This window comes from Manis pentadactyla, chromosome 9 (genome assembly GCF_030020395.1).
Source record: "Manis pentadactyla isolate mManPen7 chromosome 9, mManPen7.hap1, whole genome shotgun sequence".
NCBI lineage: Eukaryota > Metazoa > Chordata > Mammalia > Pholidota > Manidae > Manis > Manis pentadactyla.
This window is the reverse complement of record NC_080027.1, coordinates 73526259-73550364: the sequence shown is the minus strand read 5'-3', so window position 1 is coordinate 73550364 and position 24106 is coordinate 73526259.

Sequence of the window (24106 nt, the reverse complement as noted above, 5' to 3'; positions counted from 1 at the left end):
TTAAGCTTTCAAACTCTTAGGAATTTGGAACTATTTTTCTTTGCACCTCAAAGTATAATACAATATTGGGCACATTTTCATAGGATTTACTTGCCTCAGGGATGCTACACTAAGCATTATATGATACGATCCTCACAATCACTTTATAAGGATAGATTTAACTACCCACTTTTGAGAAATAAGAAAACTGAGACACAGGGAATTCAATTCACAGCACAGTGAGCAAGTAGTGCAACCAGGGCTTCAAACAGGACGATCAGAAGCCAGAGCCTAGCCTCTTAACCACAGTGCTATAGAAATACAAATACTGGTGACTTAGCAATAAATAAATTTATAAACAGTGCTTTGGTCTATTCTGAATAAAAGCTATGTTCAAGCTAGAAACTTTTGAAGAATCGGATCTTTGAAAAATAAATAAATGAAATATTCTCTAAATCAGTGCATAACTATTATGCAGAATTTTATTGGTGGGAATATACAAAACTATGCCGAAAGTCTTTTTAAAACTTGTATTTATTAATATTAGCAGAGGTTAAAAGTCAAATCCCTGACTCTCCAGACTATTTTTTTGCAAGAAAACACTGATATAACTCTTATGTACAAATACTGTGAAACTAAATGCCTAAACTAGTCTTTGTTTCCAGAGTGTTAGTGAAATCATAAATAAGGTGCAATTGCAATTCCATATATGTAGTTATATTGTGGTTATTGGGAGAAAGGGTAAAAAAGCATGACTGAGTATTGCATATTTCTACAAGTTTGTTTCTGCAACACATTTTACTTATGTTCTATTTTTATATGAGCCTCAGGGAATCAGGACTGGGAAATAAGTCTCTAAGGACACATATCAGAGTAGGTTTTTCTAAAGTCAACAAGTACTTATTGAGTTTTTTGTGAGCCAGCCCTGTACTAGGCATTTCGGGCACTGCAAAAGAAGCCTGAAACCTAATTCTGTGTTTTAAAAAAAGCTGAAACTTAATGGTTCCCAAAACCCAAGTTCCCTTTTTATATCAGCTGCCTCCCATGTTGTACAGTTTCCCTAAATGTATATAATTGTTGCTATATTCATTAATGTTGAATGTTATGTAGACTTATGTGACAGTCACTATAGGCCAGTGAAAAAATGAGTCCAGAAGTGAGGTCCTGAGATGGCTTACAGTGCTATGAGTCAAACTAGCATGGTGGGCTATCTAAAATTTAAATATATACAGCACACGACCTTAAAACACTGTAGAGAACAAATTCCACTAAATATGTTACCCAAGAACCTTAACTAACCCTGTCTACATGCTATCCTCAACACTCCTTTTTTTTATTTTGGTATCATTAATCTACAATTACATGAGGAACATTATGTTTACTAGACTCCCCCCTTCACCAAGTCCCCCCCACATACCCCATTAGTCACTGTCCATAAGTGTAGTAAGATGCTGTAAAATCACTACTTGTCTTCTCTGATCAACACTTCTTTTTAAAAAACAAAACCCAAAACATAATTGCACAACTTTGTAGTTTGATGGAAAACATTGTTGTATGGTTTTAAAATTCCCTCTTCCTCTTTTCTTCCTTTACATCTATAATGCTACTCAGTAAAACTGAGAGCAACTTAAATTCTAGTTTAACATTAATGCAAAGTTCAGTGTAAAACCTTCCCCACAAACAATTATTAAATCTGTGTGGACTCATCAAGAGTTAGGGGATTCTGAGTTCAGGCTTTTATTTAAACTGGGTATCTGTAACATAAGCCCCTCCCAGTAATGTACTCATTCATTTTTGTTTCTTTGTTCAATATTTACTGATTGCTTTGCACCTCAAGTTATATGCAAACAATACGAGAAAGTTTTGTTGATTCAAGTACTTAAAATTTCCCAAACACCTATGAAGGAACAGTTAGAGAAAGTAAACAAAAGAAAGAAAAACTGGTAGCTAAACTTAGCTACGATAAGGCTGGCTGACTCTTTCAAAACAGACTCCATAGACAGAGGCAATGTTGCAATAAGTAGTTCACAGTGAGAGCTAATATATAAAATAATCCTTAAAACTCTTTTAAAACCATTAGTCTGGGTGCCTCAGAGGGTCAGAAGTATTGTTTATGACTAGCAGCTCTTCAAAGATTGTTCATTTCAAGGTAGGTCCTTTTTCTGTGGAAGTACTGCTTAATTTTTTTTTCCCGAATGTTTCAAGCAATGCTCAAGTTTAGAGAGTAACATCTTACAGTCCTTTTCACTCTCACTCCAGTTCATAATTCCCTCCTCAAGATTAACCCCAGTTGAGTATAACGATGAAGAAGCAAAACTGAAGGAACAAAACAGCAGCAGACTCACAGACTCCCAAGAAGGGACTAGCGGTTACCAAAGGGGAGGGGTGGGGGAGGGTGGGTGGGCAGGGAGGGAGAAGGGGATTGAGGGGTTTATGATTAGTACACATGTTGTGGGAGGGGTCATGGGGAAGACAGTGTAGCATAGAGAAGACGAGTAGTGACTCTGTGGCATCTTACTACACTGATGGACGGACAGTGACTGCAATGGGTATGGGGGGGAACTTCATAATATGGGTGAATGTAGTAACCACATTGTTTTTCATGTGAAACCTTCATAAGAGTGTATATCAATCATATCTTAATAAAAAAACGATTAACTACAGTTAATAGTTTAATGTGTACCTTTATAGTTCTTTATTTATGCATAAGCATTTAAACATTTTAACTTGTTTTCACAAAAATCATTTTATTTTTAAACAATTTGAAACATAAGAAACTTTCAAGTATAGTATGAAGAATTTCCACCCCTCAGTCATTAGAGTAAGATGCTAACATGCTCTATCACCAACCCCCCAACTCTTTTAAGTGTGTTTTTCTTAGAAACAAGGACCATTCTACATAACACCACCACACTGATACATTACCACCATCTGACCCTTAGACACCATCCACGTTTCATCAGTTGTGCTAATAATGGTCTTTATCCCACAGATCCATTTCATAGTCATGTGTCTTCATTTAGTTGTTTTGTCTCACTAGTTTCCTTTAGCTTGAAACAGTTCCTTAGTCTTTCTTGGAATTTCATAATTGTGACACTTTTGAAAATCACAGGACAGCTATTTTGTAGAATGCCCCTCAAACTGTGTTTTTCTGATGTTTCATCATGAATAGATTCAGATTATGCTTCTTTGGCAGGAATGTGACTGACGTAATGCAACATTCTTCTTGTTGCAACCTACAAGGTGGAACACCATTTTGATCTTCCCATTACTGATGATAGTCAGTTTGGTCACTTGAAGTTGGTGTCTACTAGATTTCTCCACTATGAAGTTACTCTTCCCCTTCGTAACAAACATTTTGTAGGATTTTTGAAACTATATAGATGTACCATTTTTATCAAATCCTCAATTTATTCATGTATTTATAACACAAACTCATGGTTTCCATTTTATTCAATGGCTTATAACTTGTTGCTATTCTTATTTTGTAAAGATGTGTAATTTTCCCAATTTGGTCAGTGGGAGCCCATTCACACTGGCCTCTCTGTCTTTTTGACATGCCTCCATCCTTCTCTGAACACTTCCTTGCTTTCTAACATAGTATGTTAGAATATGTCCAGGCTCATCTTTTACTTCCTCTGCTCCAGCCCTGCAATTAGCCATTTCTTCAAGGAACTCTGGTTCCTTTTAGTGGAGACTAGAAGCTGAGATCTAGGTACTAGGTACGTTCATTGCTTGTGGGCGTTGCTGCTCTGTCCTCTGAGCAGACGGAGGTGGGGAATGTACAGATATGTATACATACCTACATACTTAAACCCACACTCATTTACATCTCTATATAGTTAGCTATCTATATTTATTGAAATCCATGAGTTCAGACCAATAGTGCCAATTCCAGAGGTTTCATCTTAGTTTTCTCCTTTTCCATATTTGTAATAGCCTTTCTGACACTGAGAACCTGTCTTACATTATCCTTAATATATTTACTTACCTGACAAATTACCCTTTACATAGCCAATCTTCCATCACTGCTGCTAGCCTTTTCCCTGTGTGGATACCCTCCGTACTCGGTTTTACCTCTGAAACCCCATTCAGGACCATCCTCATGCAGGGATGCCTCTTAACTTGGCTTAACCCCCTCTGGTTACTTTCAAGATTTTCTCTTTGTCTTTTGTTTTATGTACTTTGAATATGAAATACCTAGGCATGATTGTTGCTTCTCCCATTTACACATCCCACACCAGGCCTCCTCTCCATGTAGATACTTTCCTGACACTTTTTGCCAGGCCACTCCTAAACACAGAAGCTCTCCTCACCCATTCAGGCCCTGCCTCCCCATAGTGGGCTACCTGCCCTGCGTGGACAACCTCCTCAGCCCACTTGGGCTCCAACATTCCACTTAGGCTGCTCCTTTGCACCTTCCTGGGGCTCTAATGCCCCATACCTGGCCACCCCATAAGTGGACGCCATCCTAGCTAGTGATACCTTGCCCCAGGCCTTCCTCTGTGGAGATGCCTTCTTTACTCCACTCCACATGGATGCCCTCTTCCCCTTTTGGCAGGAACATCACAGAAGTGATGTTGTTTTCTTCTGACCTCATCTTATCCAGTGGCAACTGATTTCAACTTGTCCCATTACCAGTGACATTAACTTGATCACTTAACTGAAATAGTGTCTGCCAGGCTTCTGCAGTATAAGCTTATTCTTTTTCTCTAATAATTAGTGAGGATTTTATGGGTACCATGTAAATATCCCATTCCTCATCAAACTTTCAGTTTGTTGAATGATTTATATCAGTATACATTTATGGTTTTGTATTTTATTCAATAGATTGTAATCTGATATTTTCATAGTGTATTTTGATGCTCAAAGTCCTTCAGATTTGACAGTGGGAGCCCCTCAGGCTGGCTTCTGCACCCTTTTCTGTGTCTGCAGCATTCTTTGACTACTTCCTAACTTTCTGATATAAGACCATCTTGTCCTTTCCCTGTGCCAGACCTAGAAACAGCCATTTCTTTAAAAATCTCTGATTCTTCTTAATGGAGAATGCCACTTAAAAATCAGGACCTGGTCACTAGACATGTGCTATTGGGGTGTGACTGCTTAGGTTCTCTCAGTGGACAGAGCTGGGGACTATGCATGTATGTATGTATACATGTATGTATACATGTTCACATCTATTTTACTTATCTTGCTCATCAGTCTGTTATTTATATATACATATATGTATAATATGAAATTCGCCATTTTAAAGTATACAATTTAGTGGCTTTTAGTGTATCAATATGTTGGACAGTTACTACTAATATAATTCCAGAATATATATACAATAGCATTATTCAATGTAATATATATAATTCAATATATGTACAATACATACAATTGAATATAATTCAATATATATAATATACATAATATACTGAAAACCATGAGTTCATGTTGATACTTCCAACTCCAATCCAATAGCACAGGATTTATTCTACCTTTCTTCCTTTCTGTAATTGTGCCTCCCGTTTCCAATAGCATTAAACCAGTTTCCCTCTATCCTCAAAATAATTATTTTATGACCCCCCCCCAAATGTAGACAGTATCCCATCTCTGCTACTTCCCCTCTCCCCACTCAGATGCTCTCTTATCCTACTCAGACTTTGACTCCCTAACTAAGCCACACCCCAAGCAGACCCTTTCTTCAGCCTACTCAGGCTCCACTATGCACTTTGGTCAGACCTGATTCTGGCCACAGTGGTTCCCCCTACTCAGCCAGGCACAGAGGCCACCTTGCTCAGCCCTACCTGATAGCATCAGGACTGAATTGATCAGGGAAGGAAGAGATGGGAAAAGAAGGGAAGAGAAAGAGCAACAATTAAGGATTTAACAGATAAATTTAGGGATACTTTTAACAATATTATTGTGGCCTGGATAAACTAATATACTGGTTTTCAATATTCCTTATCTTACAGTGTTACCTTGCTGCATAACCAACCCAATCTGAACCAGTTTGTCTGGTTTTTACTTCAATTTCCAACCCAAAACTACCTCTCTTCAACCCTTAAATAAGGAGGGGGATTAGATGTTCAGTTAATCATCAAAGTCAGCTAATTCTGACTTTTAAATATCTTTGAATAGCTAACCTAGACCAGGGCAGTGAGGATTGGGCCAGATTAAATCATTGATTATCCCTCAGTACATTAAAAGGGCTGGAGTCAGACTTAAAACTAGGATATCTGAATAAAAGTAAGGATATAAAGAGGAAAATATGAGGCTTTCAATTACAAATGATTTTTAAAACCAATTCTCAGTATAAGTAACAAAAAAAATTATGTCAAAGTATTCACCATACCTAGCAGCACGCTGGTGCTAACTCACCCTACAATTTAAGTGTTACATTGCGACCAAGTGGGCTTGAAAAATGAGCTGAGGCTCTAGAATCTAGCTAAAAACATGCACAGGTAAAGTTTTGTCAAAATGGTTTATAAATGATTTTACTCTTTCCTTTTTCTTATGAAAAAATCCAACCTTTGGCATTGTAAATTGGTATAACCCTTTCACAATTTGGCATTATACATTGAGAGTTATAAAAATGTTCATACCCTTTGATCCAGTAATTCTGCTATTGGCAATGTATCCTAGGAGGAAAAAAATCGTGAATGCATGGGATTGCAGCCCTAATTACAAGACTGCTAGGTTAACAAACAGTCTAAATGAGCAACAGTAGTAAAAGGCATAAGTAAATATGGGTTATTTTGCAACCACTAAAATTTGTAAATATGGAAGCTATGTAGCAACTTGAAAAATAGCTTATGGGATAATATTACTTGAAGTAACTAGGATACAAATGTATACATACACCATGATTCAACTATTTTAAAGTATGTTTTCAAAATAAGACAAAAGAGAAACATGGAAAAATATAAAAAGTATGGTTAGATAGTGAGATTATAAGGTTTTTAATTCTTTTAAAATTTTGCTCTAATGTTGTACTACTTTGTTTGTAAAACAAGGTAGAGTCATAGAAATCCCAAATTTATTTTAGCTGAATTAAAGGAATAGGATAACTAAACTGGGAGTCAGAGTGTCCTCAGAGATGAGTGATGAAACTTATCATCATTACTGAGCAATTACCATTTTCCAGGCACTGAATTCAAGGCTTTTACATGCACTCTTAATCAAGACCTATCTATAGGACTTTAGAATCACATAGCCAGCTACCTAGTTGACATCTCTTCTTGAATGTCTTATAAGCATCTCAAACTTAACATGTGCAAAATGAACTTTCTGATATTCCTTTCCAAATCTGCTCTGCCCAGTTATGCCCTTCTCAGTTGATGGCAACTCCATCCATCCAATCGCTCAGAAAAACCCTGGTCTATTGTCTATCAGAACATCCTGCCAATTCTACCTTCAAAATATGTCCAGAGTTTGACTATTTCTCCCCTCCTCTACTACTGCCCTGTTTCAAACCATTATGTTGTGCCCAGATGGTTATAGTAGACCCCTAACTGATTGCCCTGCTTCCACCCTTTCCCCTCCTGCAGTCTGCTCTCAGCACATGGAAAACAGAGGGATCCTTTAAAAACCTGCCAGATCATCTCTCTCCCCTGCTTAAAACCCTCTATGTGTCACCATCACACTAAAGTCCCGACAGTGGCCAACAGAGCTCTGCATTATCTCTGCACCTCTCATTTCTCTGACCGTCTCTCTCACTATTCACCCATTCAATCACTTCACCCAGCTACAGTCACATTAACATCCTTGGTGTTCACACAAATACCAGTTGTTCTCCTGTCTTAGTACTTTTGCTTTAGGACCTAGCTTTTCCTCTATTTGGAATACTTTTCACCCACATGTCCACCTTGCTCACACCTTCATTTCCTTCAAATCTTTGCCCACATATCACCTTTCAGTGAGGCTATCTCTGACTATCCTGAAATACTGCAGCCTGCTCTCCCAGCATACCAGATATCCTTTACACTATGACATCTTCTAATGACATACTTTATTGAGTCTATTGTATATTGCTTATGTCTCCCTGTTAAAATGTAAGCTCCATGAGGGCAGAGACTTTTTGTTTCTTGGGGATTTTTTTTCAGGTTCTGTAGATGAAGAAATTTAACCACAATGCTGCTATTTGGCAGAGCTAGGAATATTCCAGAAGGCATAACCCAGAGGCACTATGCTATACTACTAAAACTACTCCAGCTCAGCCCCCTGGGAGAAAAAATAAAGCTAGAGTAGATACAATAAGCATGAGCTGCAGACTTTAAACCTTCTTGCCTGGAGTATGGCTTCTTGGAGTCTCAGTCATCTAGTCCCATGCTGTTTCCTTCTTTAGTTCTTATTGAATCCAATTGATTATAAAAAATGGAAATGAGTATGATGAAGAAAGAGAATAAAAACCAATAAGTCATTGGAACTTTAATATTCTCCAGACTACAATGACTTCCTTGGCCAGAAGACAGTTCTGTCGTTTGCTTCAGTCAGGAGGTCTGAAGACACTAGACAACCAACAGCCATTCACCAAGACCACTGAGCCTGCTTCCCTTTATAGAAGCTGCAAATGCCAGATATGGCTCTCCCCATCACCTCTTCTGCACAGGGAGGGTGTGGGCAAATATCCAGCCTAGTTATGGGACTGGCTGTTGAGGGAAGTCTGTTAAGGGACCACTGAAAAAGATTTATTCTCCTAATAAAAAGGGACCCACATTCTATTCTCCTCATAGCTTCAATTTCATTCTACACCCCAACATTAATCTTAATTGATGAGTCACCTTATTTTTAATTGAAACAATAGAAGTTATCTCTTGTGAGAGAATTTTCCTCCCAAAAAATTTAATCTCTATCAAGTAAAAGTAGGTTTGGATGTTACTAAAGTAACAGTGGCTTAATTAAGATAGGAATACACTAATTTATTTTTGTTTGGTTCTGAAAGCAGGCAGTCCAGGGCTGATATAAAGGCTTTGCACCACAGTTGCTTTCTTGCCCAATAGTCATTCTTTCTCTGCCTCCACACCCAAAATAATTTAATGGACTAAGATGCTCCTTCATCTCTAGCCATCAGGTTTGCATCCAGGCAGGAAGAAGGCAAAAAAGACAAAGAAAAAGGAACATGTGGCATGTGGCAGACATTTTATAAGGAAGATTCTGCTCTTATCTCATTGCTCAGAACTTAATCACGTGAGCAAAACTAGCTCCCAGAGAGACTAAAAAATGTAGCAGTTATTCTGGGCAACCAAGTGTCTAGCCAATAACAGGGGTCTATTACAATAGAAATCTAACTGGGTGTTTGCAAATTTTATTAATATTTTAGCTTTGGTGATGATCTCTCTTATATGCATATATTTATTTCATTAATTTCTGTTATCTTCATTATTTTTCCATAGATTCTCAGGTTTTATTCTTTTGTTTGCCACCATTTTAGTCTAAACATTAGAATCTTTAATTTCAGGTTTTCTAGTCTTCTAATATAAATATTGATGGCTATATGTTACCTTCAAATTATTGCTTTTACTGCATTCCACAAATTTTCTGTGCAAAAGTTTCATTATTCCATTATAATGATAATTTTCAAATTTCCTTTAGTGTTTCTTTACTCATAGTTACTTAGTATACTGTTTTAAAATTTCCAGATTAATGGGGAATTTTTATTTATCTTTTATTGCTGATTTCTAAGTTGATTAAGTTGAGGAAAGATGTGTTCTGATGATACAGATTTTTTAATTTGTTGGTATTTGCTTTATTAATGTGAGAGGAAATGTTTATTCTTTAAATGCTGGGTAGGGCATTCAATTTATACCTTTTCAAACAAAGTTGTTAATCGTATTCAAAATTTATAAATATTTATAAAATTTTTTCTTTGCCTGATTATCAATAACTGAGAAAATTATGAGTGTATACTTGTGATTTTCCCCTGCAGTTTTATCAGTTTTTGCTTTCTACACTGAGCCAATTAGGGGCATATGGGTTGAGAACTATTATAACTTCTCAGTGAGATAAGAATCTTATAATTTTGTAGTGATTCTATGTACCCCAATAAAGATTTTTATCTTAAAAAAGGGGGGGATCCCAGATGAGAAATTGCCCTTTTCCTGCCTGTGGACAGGAAACTACTATTTGAGGACATTAATGCTGGAGCTGAAGCAGTCACCTTGTAACATGAAAAGTTAGCCTGAAGATGGTAAGCCAGCATACTGTAGATAGAGCTCCAAAGGTGGAAAGATCCCTGGTTGTCCATGACATCTTTGAGCTACTGCATCAACTTTGGGACCACTGTCTCAGACTTCTTGTTATATAACAATAATGAATGTCCTCACTATTTAAGCTAGTAGTCCTCAACCCGGAGTTAACACTGCACAACTAGGAGCATTTGGAAATGTATGCGTGTGGGGTGGGGGAAGGTGGTAATTTTGTTTTATTCAATAATTGGGTGGAGGTAGTAGCATTTGGTGCCTGGAGGTAAAGGAGGCTAAACATCTTCCATTGAATAGAACAGTCCTACCCAAATGCCAATGGGGCACTTAGAAACCCAGTTTTAAGCAAACTTTATACTTAGGTTATTGGCAACTGAGAGTATCCCTAACATATGATTCAACACCATTAAAACTTTATCACATTTTTACAGAACAAAATCTATCTTGAGTACTAAATATGAGATGGCTGATATTTAGTGCCATCAGCTTCATGATCACTAAAAAGCTTTGTATGTTGAAATGATAGATAATACTGCGGACTGATGAGAATTATATTAAGTGGATGGGCTCCAAAATAAGCATGAACACATCAAAATGTACTTCATGTGCCCACTCAAATATACTTTATCAAAACATCCATTTTTTTTAAATTAATAACTTCCAAACATATATTATCATTTTTATTTTCAGAAGGCTGACTTTAGAAAAGACTGCTTTTTAAAAATCTAATACCCCCTTCTTCTAAAGCCATTCAATTGTTTCCTTTGGTTTTAAAAATACTTTTGTTACTTAAAAAAAAAAAAACTTTTGTTACTTAAACATTTTTGCTTAATTTATTGATAAAAACATCTTTTCACAAATACTACAAGAACACATTCTTATTGTAGAAGATGCAAACAGTAGAGAAATATATGAAACAAAATATTAAAAAATCACTCTTCATCCACCTTCAAATCCATCTTCCCAGAGAAAAGCCCCTCTCAACAGTTTGGTGTGTAAGTTCTATATATATATATATATATACTTTTATACATATATACATTCAAACATTTTTTATTTAATAATAATATTTCCCTTACTATGTCTTCAAGATTCTTTGTAGGTTAACACACAGAGACTTAACCAATTCATTATAACTACAACATACCAATACATTGTATGGATTACCATAATTTACTTATCCATTGATAGACATTTAGATTATTGCCAGTTTTTTTTGTTATTTCTAAATGGTAAGGCAATGAGTATCTTATACCTCTTTGTGAAGGTGAGAGTATTTCTTTAGAATGGATTCTTAGAAATAAAACTATTTAGTCAAAGTACATGTGATTTTTAAAATTTGATTACCTATCAAATTTTTTTATTTCAAAAAGTGCTTGGCCATTGTTTAGGCCCACCAATAGTGTAGAACAGTATCTATATCTCTGAATATTCACTAACAGTTGATATTATCAATTATTTTAATTTTGCCTATCTGATGAACATGTTATTGTTTACACTTCCTAGGTTGCTAATAAGGATAAACCTCTATTTATTGGCCATTTTATAAAAGTTTTTCTCTGTAAATCAATTATTTGTAGGCAAAGGCCTGTTTTCCTTCTGGGAAGTTTATCTTCCTATTGATATTTTTTATGGTTTATGATAACCTGTTATTACACATGTTCCCAATATTTTTTCCTAATTTCTACTAGCCTCACCTGTATTTTAAACATATTCACCATGAGTTTTACCCTACAAGTGTTTAATTTTTAAGAATATTTTTTCTAGAGGGGGAGCCAAGATGGCGGCATGAGTAGAGCAGTGGAAATCTCCTCCCAAAACCACATATATCTATGAAAATATAACAAAGGCAACTCTTCCTAGAATAAAGACCAGAGGACACAGGACAACACCCAGACAACATCCACACCTGCGAGAACCCAGTGCCTCGTAAAGTGGGTAAGATACAAGCCCCGGCCCGGCGGGACCTGAGCTCCCCTCCCCCCAGCTCCCAGCGGGAGAAGAGCAGGCAGAGCGGGAGGGAGACGGAGCCCAGGACTGCCGAACACCCAGCCCCAGCCATCCGGGCCAGAGCGCAGGGCCCTCGATACTAGGAAAACAGGGCAGCAAGAACAGTGAGCGGGTACCAGAGGCCTGGTGCCAGAGGACATAAGAAAAACGAGCGGCCATTTTTTTTTTTTTTTTCTGTTTTGTTTTGGCGAGGGCTTTTTGGAAGTCTTAAAAGGATAGGGACCCCAATACTAGGGAAACAGGGCAGCAAGACCAGTGAGCAGATGCCTGAGACTGGCACTGGAGAATAAAGGAAAACAAGCGGCCATTTTTTATTTTTATTTTTATTTTTTTATTTTTTTAATTAAAAAAAATTTTTTTTGTGTGTGTGGTCTTTGTTTTGTTTTGGCAGGTGCTTTTTGGAAGTCTTAAAGGGGCAGGGTAGGACACTTAATCCAGAGGTAGGGAATCCGGGATCTCTGGGCACCCTAATCCCCTGGGCTGCAGGGAGCAGGGAGGCCCCTTACGGAGATAAATAGCCTCCAGGCCGCTCCCCCTCCAACACGACTCCACCACTTTGGAGTAGCTGCCCCAGCCAGGCCACGCCCACAGCAACAGCAGAGATAAACTCCATAGCAGCCGGGCAGGAAGCAGAAGCCCTGTCTGCGCGCAGCTGCCCAGCACAAGCCACCAGAGGTCGCTGTTCTCCCAGGAGAGGAGGGCCACAAACCAACAAGAAGGGAAGTTCTTCCAGACGTCAATTGTCCAAGCTCTGCAAACTATTCCTATCACCATGAAAAGGCAAAGCTACAGGCAGACAAAGATCAAAGAGACAACACCAGAGAAGGAGACAGAACTAACCAGTCTTCCTGACAAATAATTCAAAATAAGAATCATAAACATGCTGACAGAGATGCAGAGAAATACGCAAGAGATATGGGACTAAGTACAGAGGGAGATCACACATGCCAGAAATGAAACAAACTCTGGAAGGGTTTATAAGCAGAATGGATAGGATGCAAGAGGCCATTGCTGGAATTGAAACCAGAGAACAGGAACGCATAGAAGCTGACATAGAGAGAGATAAAAGGATCCACAGGAATGAAACAATATTAAGAGAACTGTGTGACCAATTCAAAAGGAACAATATCTGTATTATAGGGGTACCAGAAGAAGAAGAGAGAGGAAAAGGGATGGAAAGTATCTTGGAGGAAATAATTGCTGAAAACTTCCCCAAACTGGGGGAGGAAATAATCGAACAGACCATGGAAATACACAGAACCCCCAACAGAAAGGATCCAAGGAGGACAACACCAAGACACATAATAATTAAAGTGGCAAAGATCAAGGACAAGGAGAGAGTTTTAAAGGCAGCTAGAGAGAAAAAGGTCACCTATAAAGGAAAACCCATCAGGCTAACATTAGACTTCTCGACAGAAACCCTAAGGGCCAGAAGAGAATGGCATGATATATTAAATTCAATGAAACAGGAGGGCCTTGAACCAAGGATACTCTATCCAGCACGACTATCATTCAAATATGACGGTGGGATTAAACAATTCCCAGACAAACAAAAGCTGAGGGAATTTGCTTTCCACAAACCACCTCTACAGGACATCTTACAGGGACTGCTCTAGATGGGAGCACTCCTAGAAAGAGCACAGCACAAAACACCCAACATATGAAGAATCGAGGAGGAGGAACAAGAAGGGAGAGAAGAAAAGAATCTCCAGACAGTGTATATAAGAGCTCAATAAGTGAGCTAAGTTAGGCAGTAAGATACTAAAGAGGCTAACCTTGAACCTTTGGTAACCACGAATTTAAAGCCTGCAATGGCAATAAGTACATATCTTTCAATAGTCACCCTAATTGTTAATGGGCTGAATGCACCAATCAAAAGACACAGAGTAATAGAATGGATAAAAAAGCAAGACCCATCTATATGCTGCTTACAAGAAACTCACCTCAAACCCAAAGACATGTACAGACTAAAAGTCAAGGGATGGAAAAACATATTTCAGGCAAACAACAGCGAGAAGAAAGCAGGGGTTGCAGTACTAATATCAGACAAAATAGACTTCAAAACAAAGAAAGTAACAAGAGATAAAGAAGGACACTACATAATGATAAAGGGCTCAGTCCAACAAGAGGATATAACCATTCTAAACATATATGCACCCAACACAGGAGCACCAGCATATGTGAAACAAATACTAACAGAACTAAAGGGGGAAATAGACTGCAATGCATTCAATCTAGGAGACTTCAACACACCACTCACCCCAAAGGATAGATCTACCGGGCAGAAAATAAGTAAGGACACGGAAGCACTGAACAACACAGTAGAGCAGATGGACCTAATAGACATCTATAGAACTCTACATCCAAAAGCAACAGAATACACATTCTTCTCAAGTGCACATGGAACATTCTCCAGAATAGACCACATACTAGGCCACAAAAAGAGCCTCAGAAAATTCCAAAAGATTGAAATCCTACCAACGAACTTTTCAGACCACAAAGGCATAAAACTAGAACTAAACTGTACAAAGAAAGCAAAGAGGCTCACAAACACATGGAGGCTTAACAACACGCTCCTAAATAATCAATGGATCAATGACCAAATCAAAATGGAGATCCAGCAATATATGGAAACAAATGACAACAACAACACTAAGCCCCAACTTCTGTGGGACACACAGCAAAAGCAGTCTTAAGAGGAAAGTATATAGCAATCCAAGCATATTTAAAAAAGAAAGAACAATCCCAAATGAATGGTCGAATGTCACAATTATTGAAATTGGAAAAAGAAGAACAAATGAGGCCTAAGGTCAGCAGAAGGAGGGACATAATAAAGATCAGAGAAGAAATAAATAAAATTGAGAAGAATAAAACAATAGCAAAAATCAATGAAACCAAGAGCTGGTTCTTCGAGAAAATAAACAAAATAGATAAGCCTCTAGGCAGACTTTTTAAGAGAAAAAGAGAGTCAACACAAATCAATAGTATCAGAAACGAGAAAGGAAAAATCATGACGGACCCAACAGAAATACAAAGAATTATTAGAGAATACTATGAAAACCTATATGCTAACAAGCTGGGAAACCTAGGAGAAAGGGACAACTTCCTAGAAAAATACAACCTTCCAAGACTGACCCAGAAAGAACCAGAAAATCTAAACAGACCAATTACCAGCAACGAAATTGAAGCGGTAATCAAAAAACTACCAAAGAACAAAATCCCCGGGCCAAATGGATTTACCTCGGAATTTTATCAGACATACAGGGAAGACATAATACCCATTCTCCTTAAAGTTTTCCAAAAAATAGAGGAGGAGGGGATACTCCCAAACTCATTCTATGAAGCTAACATCACCCTAATACCAAAACCAGACAAAGACCGCACCAAAAAAGAAAACTACAGACCAATATCCCTGATGAACATAGATGCAAAAATACTCAACAAAATATTAGCAAACCGAATTCAAAAATACATCAAAAGGATCATACACCATGACCAAGTGGGATTCACCCCAGGAATGCAAGGATGGCACAACATTCGAAAGTCCAACAACATCATCCACCACATCAACAAAAAGAAAGACAAAAACCACATGATCATCTCCATAGATGCTGAAAAAGCATTTGACAAAGTTCAACATCCATTCATGATAAAAACTCTCAGCAAAATGGGAATAGAGGGCAAGTACCTCAACATAATAAAGGCCGTCTATGACAAACCCACAGCCAACATTATATTGAACAGCAAGAAGCTGAAAGCATTTCCTCTGAGATCAGGAACTAGACAGGGATGCCCACTCTCCCCACTGTTATTTAACATAGTACTGGAGGTCCTAGCCATGGCAATCAGACAAAACAAAGAAATACAAGGAATCCAGATTGGTAAAGAAGAAGTTAAACTGTCAGTATTTGCAGATGACATGATACTGTACATAAAAAACCCTAAAGACTCCACCCCAAAACTACTAGAACTGATATCGGAATACAGCAAAGTTGCAGGATACAAAATCAACACACAGAAATCTGTGGCTTTCCTATACACTAACAATGAACCAACAGATAGAGAAATCAGGAAAACAACTCCATTCACAATTGCATCAAAAAAAAATACCTAGGAATAAACCTAACCAAAGAAGTGAAAGACTTATACTCTGAAAACTACAAGTCACTCTTAAGAGAAATTAAAGGGGACACTAACAGATGGAAACTCATCCCATGCTCGTGGCTAGGAAGAATTAATATCGTCAAAATGGCCATCCTGCCCAAAGCAATATACAGATTTGATGCAATCCCTATGAAACTACCAGCAACATTCTTCAATGAACTGGAACAAATAATTCAAAAATTCATATGGAAACACCAAAGACCCCGAATAGCCAAAGCAATCCTGAGTAAGAAGAATAAAGTAGGGGGGATCTCACTCCCCAACTTCAAGCTCTACTATAAAGCCATAGTAATCAAGACAATTTGGTACTGGCACAAGAGCAGAGCCACAGACCAATGGAACAGACTAGAGAATCCAGACATTAACTCAGACGTATATGGTCAATTAATATTTGATAAAGGAGCCATGGACTTACAATGGTGAAATGACAGTCTCTTCAACAGATGGTGCTGGCAAAACTGGACAGCTACATGTAGGAGAATGAAACTGGACCATTGTCTAACCCCATATACAAAAGTAAACTCAAAATGGATCAAAGACCTGAATGTAAGTCACGAAACCATTAAACTCTTGGAAGGAAACATAGGCACAAACCTCTTAGACATAAACATGAGTGACCTCTTCTTGAACATATCTCCCTGGGCAAGGAAAACAACAGCAAAAATGAACAAGTGGGACTATATTAAGCTGAAAAGCTTCTGTACAGCAAAAGACACCATCAATAGAACAAAAAGGAACCCTACAGTATGGGAGAATATATTTGAAGTTGACACATCCGATAAAGGCTTGACGTCCAGAATATATAAAGAGCTCACACACCTCAACAAACAAAAAACAAATAACCCAATTAAAAAATGGGCAGAGGAACTGAACAGACAGTTCTCCAAAACAGAAATACAGATGGCCAACAGACACATGAAAAGATGCCCCACATCACTAATTATCAGAGAAATGCAAATTAAAACTACAATGAGGTATCACCTCACACCAGTAAGGATGGCTGCCATCCAAAAGACAAACAACAACAAATGTTGGCGAGGCTGTGGAGAAAGGGGAACCCTCCTACACTGCTGGTGGGAATGTAAATTAGTTCAACCATTGTGGAAAGCAGTATGGAGGTACATCAAAATGCTCAAAACAGACTTACCATTTGACCCAGGAATTGCACTCCTAGGAATTTACCTAAGAATGCAGCAATCAAATATGAGAAAGACCAATGCACCCCTATGTTTATCGCAGCACTATTTACAATAGCCAAGAATTGGAAGCAACCTAAATGTCCATCGATAGATGAATGGATAAAGAAGATGTGGTACATATACACAATGGAGTACTACTCAGCCATAAGAAAAGGGCAAATCCAACCATTTGCAGCAACATGGATGGAGCTGGAGGGTATTATGCTCAGTGAAAAAAGCCAAGCGGAGAAAGAGAAATACCAAATGATTTCGCTCATCTGTGGAATATAAGAACAAAGGAAAAACTGAAGGAACAAAACAGCAGCAGAATCACAGAAGTCAAGAATGGACTAACAGGTACCAAAGGGAAAGGGACTGGGGAGGATGGGTGGGTAGGGAGGGATAAGGGGGGGAAAAAGGGGGGGTATTAAGATTAGCATGCATGGGGGGTGGGAGAAAGGGGAGGGTTGTACAACACAGAGAAGGCAAGTCGTGATTCTACAACATTTTGCTATGCTGATGGACAGTGACTGTAAAGGGGTTTATAGAGGGGACCTGGTATAGGGGAGAGCCTAGTAAACATAATATTCATCATGTAAGTGTAGATTAATGATACCAAAAAAAAAAAAAAGCAGTTCCTGTGTGGAGACCTCCAATGAGCCCTACACAAGGGTATAAAGGGCATATAAAAGTGTAGGCAAAGGGTCTGTTTGTGTTTATACAGAGGATCAAAGCCTAATTGATACCCCGAAAATGAACTAAGATACGATATGAAAAATAACTTCCAACATCAGCACTCTCTGGAAGACTCATGCCAGAAGATGATCATCAAAAAACCCCAACAAAGATCCACACACTGCTGCAGCTGTAGATGCACTCATCCCACCAGCTCCTGGACTTGCCATGGGAATGAGGAAGGAGATATCTAAGCTGGCCTGTGCATACAGTAAAACAACAAATTTGACTGGATCTATACTGTTGGAACTCAACCAAGAATTAGGAGAAGTGCAAATTGTAGCACTCCAAAATCTTACAACTACAGACTATTTACTGTTAAAAGAACATATGGGATGTGAACAGTCCCCAGGAATGGGTTGTTTTAATTTGTCTGATTTCTCTCAGACTGTTCAAGTTCAGTTGGACAATATCCACCATATCATAGATAAGTTTTCACAAATGCCTAAGGTGCCTAACTGGTTTTCTTGGTTTCACTGGAGATGGTTGGTAATTACAGGTATGCTTTGGTTATGTAACTATACTCCTATTATGTTAATCTGTGTGCACAATTTAATTAGTAGTTTAAAACCTATCCATGCTGAAGTTACTCTACAAGAAGATATGTCAAAGAAATAATCAATCTTCCCATGTTTTCTTCCACCTGCTACTTCTATAGCTTTTCTTCTTCCTTCCTAATTACAACCCTTAAATAGAATTCGTGCCTCATATCAAATTTACTGAGTATCATAATTCTTCCAAGTGGTAAACATACCTCAAGACAAATGCTGGGCATAGAAGCCACAGGGCATAAATATGCAAAGAAGTAAAAAGCTAACCTTTTCAAACAGTAAGGCTTCTCTCTCACTTACCAACTTTACATTTCCCTGTATGGCCCTGGAAGATGACTGGTTAGCCAGAGACGGGTAAGATTCCTCAAGGGAGGAACAACCTAAGACAGGCACAGTCGCAGGGGGGCCATCAGGTGAGAAATTGGGGATCAACAGAGGTGAGGCTTAGAACCTCACCCCCCCCGTTCTGAGAGAAATCTTCTGCATACGTGGATGTTTTATTTCCCTTGTCTAGCTTGGATTAACACATAGTCTACAGGCACACAGCTGATCATCTACATTTGCTCTCTTACAACACTAAACTATGTTTTCTACCTTTATCTTGTATCTACCTACCACTTCAGCATTTTATTAAAAATAATAATAATAAAGAGAGAAATGTATCCACATATAAATAAAGTATAAAAATCAAATGAGTATTCATATTTGAACTGACTGTTTATAGTTCATAATGCATGAGCAAAACCGAAAGTTTCTGTGATGACTGCCCTTGTACTGTTCACCATGTAACTTAATTACTATGTAAGAATTTGTTCTCCATGTAAGAACTTGTTCGTTATGCTTCAGAAGATTGGAGACTGACGAAAATTGGGCTTGGTGGATTAATGATTGTGCTTTGAGCCCTGACTCCCCTATACAGAATTTTATTGTTGTTAACAACCATTTGATCAATAAATATGAGAGATACCCTCACAACAACAAGAACAAAAAAAAGTACACACTTCCAATTGTAAAATAAATAAGTAACCAGGATGTAATGTGTAGCATAAGGAATATAGTCAAAATATTGTAACAACCTGGTATGGTGATAGCTGGTACCTAGAACTATCATGTATATAAATGTTGAATCACCGTGTTGTACACCTGAAACTAATGTAATGTAATACTGTGTGTCAACTACCCTTCAATAAAAAATAATTATCTACAAAAAAAAAAAGAATATTTTTTCTTGGAGGGGAGGAAGAATATTATTTCTATTTTTAAATATTTTCTGGTTTAAAGATATATTATTTATATTTATTATAAGAAATTAAAAAATACAGAACAAGTATAATGAAGGATGTAGAAATCAGTCTTAATTCAATGGACCCACAGAGAATCACTGCTAATATTTGGTGTAGTTCTTCTCAGTGTTTTCTTCTATGTAGTCATATGTATATTCTCTCTATGCATTCATATAGATGTTCATCTATATTTTCATATATATTTTTAATTGAGATAATTCTTTAAATATACAATTCATCCTTTTTATGTTTGATTTTTAAAATTTCAAAAAATATTTCAATTATGGTAAAATACACATACATGAAACTTACATCATAACCATTTTTAAGTATATAGTTCAATAATGTCAAGTACTTTCACACTGTTGCTCAACCAACCTCCAGAGCTCTTTGTATTGCAAATCTGAAATTCTGTATTCATCAAACAATAATTCCCTTTTCTACTCCTAGGTGCTCCTCAGGTCCTGGCAACCACCATTCTACTCTATAAATTTGACTACTCTTGGTACCTCTATAGGTGGAATCATAAAGTATTTGTACTTTTTGTGACTGACATATTTTACTTATCATGATGTTCTCAATATCCATCCATGTGTGGCATGTGAAACCAAGAAGATTTTTAAATATTGTTTATTATTTGCTTTCTTCTAATGGAAATGCAGTATTAGGTGAATAGGGTATCAGGTATAAAGATGTAAAATTGAAGAAACCAGAAGAGAGCTGAATTGTTCTGCAGGAGAAAAAGGAGAGATTTAGGAGTTTGGAGGAAACTTCCAGGATCTGCAAAGCTGATTGTAACCAGGTAGGCCTGAGAAGAATGCCTGAAAAAAGAGTTAGCAGGGAGAGAAGGAAGCTGGTATCTAGAGATGAACTTGGAGGAGAGAACAGAACTGGTTAATGGGGATATTAATTAAATGTTGCTGTGTGTTATATGATGTAACTCTCTAATCCATCTTTTCTGCAGAATCTCCCCTCTAGTGCTTTGTATCTTTTGTGATATAAAAAATACTGAGTGCTACCCTAAGGGTAGCACAAGGCAGGAACAGCGGTTGTTGTCATTAGGTTCTATAATGCAGTAAATACTCTCATTTATCTTCAACACTTGCTTTAAAGTAAAACACATACACACACACACACACACCAAAAAACAGGCAGGCTTCATTGCATTCCAGAAGGCTTACTGAAGTATGTTTATGCTGTGCTCACTTAAGGGCCTCAGCTTCCTCATCCATGACCTAAGCAGCTGTCAAATAATACTTTTTAAGTTTCCTTCCAATTTTACTCTTCTACGACTCAAAATCAAATGCTAAACAGAAGCTAAGTCAAACTGAGTTAACCATAATTTATCAGTTCGGTGGTGCCAGGGAAACAGAAAGCGGAAAGTAAAGAATTGAGACAATTCAGTCAAAACAAAACAGAACAAAACACAAAACTAACTTACATGGAGAATTAAAGATAAAGTGCCTTTCTTGGTTTGGAAATCCATAGAATTACATCAATTCTTCATTTTCTGCCTTGAGTTAAATAATTTTACTTTTTAGAAAATAAAACATTCTTTAGTTTGTTTTGCTCTGACTTTGTAAAAGGAAGCATCTTAGGGTAAGATTGTTATATATGGAATAGGTAACACATGCACAAAATTTAAAAGGTACAAGAGGCTGAAGTATAACAAAAAAGAAAAAAATGAAGGAACAAAACAGCAGCAGACTCACAGACTCCAAGAAGGAACTAGCGGTTGCCAAAGGGAAGGGAGTGGGGAGGGTGGGTTAGGAGGGAGGGAGAAGGGGTTTAAGGGCATTATAATTAGCACACATAACATAGGCAGGTCACGGTTAAGGCAGTATAGCAGGGAGAAGACAAGTAGTGACTCTATAGCATCTTACTACACTGATGTTCAGTGACTGTAATGGGGTGTGGGGGGGACTTGATAATATGGGTGAATGTTGAAACCACAATGTTGCTCATGTGAAGCCTTCATAAGATTGTATATCAATGATACCTAAATAATATTAATAATAAAAAGGCACAAGAGGTTATACAGTGAAATGTCTTCCTCTATATTTCTATGTCCCAGCTGTTCAGTTCCCAGGAGGCATGTTTCTTGGGCATCCTTCAACAGGTGTCTCTGGATGTATAAGTTAAGTAGGATGTTATAATGAGACCCTTTCTTTCTTAGTCTCAGCTGTAGCTTTAAAGATTGAGAAAAAACAGTAGCTACCATGTACACTCACATTCCAATGAGAGTGGTTACCTTCCAAACAAATCTTAGAAAGGCAAGAATCAAAAATTGGTTTTGCAAACCTTAGCCAATCTTGAGGGCATGACAGGCTAGAAGGTGAAGTGGCCAGAGCAGAGGATTTTCTTTGGAGAGGTCTGTGTTACTCCTGTGTGTTTTCCTCATGACCATGGGGGTCAGAAGGATGGTGTTTCCCCTTCCTTACCTTAAGTGAAGAGGAAGCTTTCAAAGAGACCATTTCTGGGGCTGAGCTGGAGAGGTCTCTCAGAGTTTGGGGAACATAGTAGAATGGTGTCTGATGCACATCTGGGAAACCACACAGGAGAAGCTGCAACATAAGGCCTCAAGAGGCAGAGTGGAAAAGCCAAGTTTTCCTGTGAGTGAACTGCACTGACATGAGGACCAAGTGGATTCAGGGGCAAAAATCAGGTTGAAATTGGCTTAAAAATAACACTGCCCAGTTGGGCTGCCCAGAAGGGGGATAGGGGGGTGGTGTGTGTGTGTGTGTGTGTGTGTGTGTGTGTGTGTGTGTGTGTGTCTGCAATCATCAGACAGTCAAGGGCTCAGGGTTAGCAGTGTAAGGGGCCTGCCAGAGAAAAACGACATCACGGGAATTGCAATTAGAGGTTCTCAGTTGGGGTATCTCTGAGAAAACCCCAGAAGAGATGAATCAGACCTGAATCTACTACTCCAAGAAGGCCCCAAGTAGGATTACTTGTCAGTTGGGTCTGACATTGCCCATACTTTACTTTTGCCTCTTTGATCAACCCTGGAGGAGCCAGAGGAGCTCAGGGAAGGGGAGAGGGAACAGAAGACCACAGCTGAGAAGTCAAGAGGCCTGCCAGTCTGCCTCTTTTTTCATGATTAAAGCAGAGCTAAGCTGGAGGAAGAATAAGTTTTAATTTACAAAAGGGTTTGGAGTTTCAGTGATTTCACTAAACTGTCCAATTTAATTACATAAGTGAAGTAATTATTGGAAAGAAAAGTTCTCAGGGAACTTTCAATTTCTTTTTCTAAGAGTGACCAAAAAAGTCATTATCTTGTACAAGAGTTCCTCCAAGGCTTAATGAGACAGTGAAGGGAAAAAATAAAGTTCTTTTTTTATTTATACCTTATTTTGAGTGTGGCCTTTTTAATAGGATTGTTGCAAAAGCATATATATGCATACCATACATACTGTTCCACATTTTCTTTTTTTATCATAATATAACTGTGTGGCTGTTCCATATTAGTATATATAAATTTACTGCATTCTTTGAAACAGCTGCATAATAGATCATTTTAAGGATGTATGATTTATTTTAATCATTCCCTCTTATAGTGTTGTCAGTATATTAGTCTTAATCTGTAAACTGAGGAAAAAAATTTAAACACTTTAATGTTTCTGTTGTACTTAAATAAATACACACATTCTAAATATCTCTATTTTACATGAAAGATATTGCCATTTTGGAGGAAATTTGTTTAAAAAAATCCTTATTTCTAAGCTTCAGAGTAATCCACATCATAATTATCTATTGGGTGATTGTCATTAGTGACTGAAAGCTGAGTCAGAAAGCATTCAATATTAAACAATTACAGTTAAATCTGGTCTAGAACTGGGCTGAGCCACATAAAAACATTTTCTACCTCTTCCAAATTATAATATCTTAATACTACCTAGAAGGGTAGAAGTAGATCAGTTATTTATTTTAATAATCACTTTTCATTTGTACAGCAGTTTTGTGTTTATTATGTATTGGATATTGTACTAAGTTTATTTCCAATATTAACTCATTTATTC